This window comes from Acartia tonsa, chromosome 11 (assembly GCF_053477335.1).
Source record: "Acartia tonsa isolate MP-2025a chromosome 11, ASM5347733v1, whole genome shotgun sequence".
Classification (NCBI taxonomy): Eukaryota; Metazoa; Arthropoda; class Copepoda; order Calanoida; family Acartiidae; genus Acartia; species Acartia tonsa.
The window spans coordinates 42663443-42668182 of record NC_137270.1 but is presented as its reverse complement, the minus strand read 5'-3'; positions in this window follow the sequence as shown (position 1 = coordinate 42668182).

Sequence of the window (4740 nt, the reverse complement as noted above, 5' to 3'; positions counted from 1 at the left end):
GAAATGACAAAAAAGTTCAATGCTACACGAATTGATTTAACTATCAACATGAGAAATTCTCAAAATGTAATTGCTTTATCTAGAGCATTTAGTCTGATTAAAGCAAAACCAGATGAATTACTCAATCCAGAAAAGAATATTATAGGACCAATATGCTATTGGTATGACAATTATCAGTATGGTTTAGATAAACATCTGATAGCTGAAGCAATAATCAATAAGTATTTCTCTTCAAATCCAGAGGAAACAGTTTTTATTCTGTTTGACACAGGCTTCTATGGAGAGTTTAAAAGTTTTCAGAAATATTTTAATCCAACTGCAAAAGTTACCTATCTGCTCAAAGGGTTTAAACTACCTCACAAGTACTGGATAAATCTTAAGGGTATTATTGTAACAGATCTTGAATCCTTTGGAGGTGCTCAGGCAAGAAACATTATTATATTTTCAAACAATAGTCATGTGTCCAAGAACAATCTTGTGAGGAACATGATCATTAGAACAATGTCTTTTGCAATAGTTGTGATGATGTGCCACATACCAATTCCAGTCTCTACAATGATTAATAGAGATACAGATCTTCATGAATATGTGCTAGACCTGAAAGTGCCAGTAAATTGTTATCATATTGAAAATGTTTTTGAATGGAAGGAAAAATATGTGGTTAAAGCAATCATTGATGAGTATTGGTCTGATCCTAATAACAACAAACCTATTTTGATACTATCAAATAACAAGGAACAGTGTAATAAGATTGGTAATTACCTAACAAAGCAATACAACTCTGAAAGGTATATCAATGTTAAAGATATTGAAAATGTTAGACGGCGTTCATATGATGAGGTTACTGTTATTTGTATGAAAAGTGCATTTCATAGATATCTATCAAGTTTATTAGATGAGGCAGAAAGCATAATTATGTTTACAGATTCAGATCAAGATTATGTCAAAACTTGCAGAAACCTAATCCAAAGAGCACAGCCTGAATATGCCGTAGTTGTTGGCAGTGAACATGTAGATTTGATGGAACCTTTTCTAACCTTGATTGAAGTTGATTCATGTTGTTTTGGCTTAAAATACTGTAAATTCTTTCCATGATGTGATTTTCATATTCAAAAACATTAGTTTATCATAAAATGTTGAATGTTATTATTTATCAATTTGGATTACCATACCCATCCTATTATTGTTATAACTTCATTCTTAACAAAGATAATTTGGTAAGACATATAATAGCAAATATTTTCTTTAATGCAAATACTTTTAATCTAACCATTGCAGTAATATTTACGTAGATCTTTGTATTTTCTATATTAGGATGATTTTGCTATTGTTCATGATAATAGTTATATTTTAACCATTGCAGTTGTATTATATATATTACATTACCTTTCTAATTGTAGTCAAATATTCAATATATTTGTTGGAATATCTGTTAAATTAAATCCTTATAATAAAGAAACAGGATGTCTCTCTGTGTGTACCGAAATATTTCGCTAACTGCTGAACCGATCGGGTTCTCCTTAGCAGGGTAGCTTTTCATAGGTCCCGGAAGGGTTTATAATCATTTTGAGGGAGGGTACCACCATGGTGGGTGAACTTTGCAGATCAGTATAATCAGTGGCGTGCGAAGCACTTTGTCTAGGGGGGGGCATTTTGAAGATTTTTTAAAATTTTGCCCCCCCCTAAATCAAAGTGCCCTGGGGGGGCACTTTGCTTTAGGGGGGGGCATTTTGATTATATATACTAATTTTAAATAAGGGCGTTTTAATCCTTATTTCCCATTTATATCCCCCACCTCTTCCCCCCCCCCCCATTTCTTCTCCCCCATCCCTTCTCCCCACCCTGCAATGACCGAAGGGAAGGGAGCTAGAAAGCATCTTCGAAAAAATAGTACAGAAGATAAATTAACCTTCCCCCCCCCCCCCCTCCACGACAAAACATTTTTAATGGGTGGAAGGGGATGTTATAAAATCTCAGCAGGAAGGATGAATAACCCCATTAAAAAAAATTGGGGGGGGGGGGGAGATAAAAACACTCATTTTGGAAATAATTTACCAAAAATTAACCTAATATGAAAAAATGATATTAGATATTTCTTTATTGTATGACAACAAGGATGACAACATCTTTAAGTAGCAAAGCAAAAAAATCATTAATAAGAATACAGACAAGTAGATTTAAATAGCATCTGTTGAAATAAATATATATTTTAAGTAGAAAAAGTCACAAATCCTTTTTCCTGTATGTTGTGTGATGACAGTCAAAGTAAATTACATACTGGATGCTCGAAACAGCAAGAAATTTCATTTTTTTTAATATTATATTCCACAAAAAAATTTATCGTAGCATAAAAACCAAAGATATAATGAACTATGTATAAAATAAAAAAAAATACTTGTCCTTTCATTGTGAAAAAAAGCAAAAATCATTTGGAAGGGCGCAAAGCGCAAATTTTTTTCTTCAAATATGCAGGGAGGGAGGGGTTTTTGGGCTATTTATTACACTAGTCCCCAATATTTCATGGCAGAAACCATTTGGAAGGGCGCGAAGCGCAAATTTTTTTCTTCAAATATGCAGGGAGGGAGGGGTTTTTGGGCTATTTATTACACTAGTCCCCAATATTTCATAGCAGAAACCATTTGGAAGGGCGCGAAGCGCAAATTTTTTTCTTCAAATATACAGGGAGGGAGGGGTTTTTGGGCTATTTATTAAACTAGTCCCCAATATTTCATAGCAGAAACCATTTGGAAGGGCGCGAAGCGCAAATTTTTTTCTTCAAATATGCAGGGAGGGAGGGGTTTTTGGGCTATTTATTACACTAGTCCCCAATATTTCATAGCAAAAACCATTTGGAAGGGCGCGAAGCGCAAATTTTTTTCTTCAAATATGCAGGGAGGGAGGGGTTTTTGGGCTATTTATTACACTAGTCCCCAATATTTCATAGCAGAAACCATTTGGAAGGGCGCGAAGCACAAATTTTTTTCTTCAAATATGCAGGGAGGGAGGGGTTTTTGGGCTATTTATTAAACTAGTCCCCAATATTTCATAGCAGAAACCATTTGGAAGGGCGCGAAGCACAAATTTTTTTCTTCAAATATGCAGGGAGGGAGGGGTTTTTGGGCTATTTATTACATTAGTCCCCAATATTTCATATAAAATTTTTTTATTCGTTGGCTCAACAACTTTGGGGACTTTAATGGAATTTTGATTGGTTGGTTAATTAAGTTGAGTTTCCATACATTTCATCCACTAATTGTAATCTATATAAGGGGTAATTTTGTGTATCATCATTGGGGATGTACAAAATTTCTTCCTATAACCTGGTTTGTTATGTTCAGTGAAAAAAGATTATAACCTAATTTCTACACTAATTTAAAAATTTGGTAAGGTTAAATGAATAGTAACTGTCTGTTTGGCGCGAAGCGCCAAAATTTTTTTTTGTGAGTATTTCTTGATCTTTTTTATGGAAACTGGGATAGTTTTGCTTTTTGTAGGGTAGGGGGCAAAAAGGGGCATTTTTGTTTACCAGGGGGGGGCAAAATGGGGCATTTTTTAACATTTAGGGGGGGGCAGGGGGGGCGGTTGCTAGGGGGGGGCAGGGGGGGGGGGCGTTTTGATCGCTAGGGGGGGGCGATTGCCCCAAATGCCCCCTTCGGTTCGCACGCCACTGAGTATAATTTGCCAATGTCCACTCGCTCCTTGTTCTAACAAATTTATTTGCTATTGTGTCTTTTTTGCGAACATGTGATAATATGCGGACGTGAATGCACGTCTGTTCAATTCAGAGGGAGGGAGGGGACATTGGACTGTAAATTACACTAGTACCCAAATTTTTATAGCCAAGTTATTCTATAAGTTGGGTCAAAAATTTGGAGTATCTTTATTGCGCGCATTATGATTGGTTGGTTTCAAACTAACAGTGTTCAATATTTTTTAATCTACTGAAGAAGTAACTAAGTCATTATTTGGGAGATGTATATAAATTTATTCCCCATTGTCTTATCCTTTAAGATCCCTGGTTGAATTAGCTTTTGGATCAAGTTGTAGCTTTACCAGTGTCACTTCTTAATCCCATTTCTTTTCAGGGAATAGGGAGCAGCAATAATAGTTATTTATCGCATCGTATCATAGACATCTTCCCGCGGATATAAAAATGAAAAGTATTTGATTGAAACCAGTTTTGTTAAACCCAAGGGGTCTAAAGCCTGGGCTAACAACAATTTTCATTTTAAAATTCTTGGAAAATTGTCTAAAATATAATGTATTGTTTGCTATACATAATTTTTCAGTATGGCTCAGAAACGATTCAAATCTAGCGGATATTTATCGGTTTCGAAGCCATACTGGAAAATAAATTAGTTTTTTCCTGAAAATTGAAAATAATTGGAGGGGAGGGTTTTTATTTTGTATTTTTTACTACTTTATGTCGGTTTATATTGAGTACTGGTTAGCCCTGCAGGGTTAGAATCCCAGTAAGGGTTAGGCATATGAAAAAGTTCCACCCCCCTCCCCATTTGTTTTCAATTTATTAAAACAGTGGGAGAGTGGTCAGTGTATCATCATGCAATTTTGAAAAAGAGACGATTCTAAATAAACGATCATAGCTATGCTCCTAAAAGCTTTGCTTCAATTCAGACATCTCCTTTCATAAACTTAGAATTTTAGAGTAGCTTCGCTACTAAAAAAGCGCAATGTTCACTATACGTAGAAATTAGGACATTAAAAGAAAAAATATAGAAA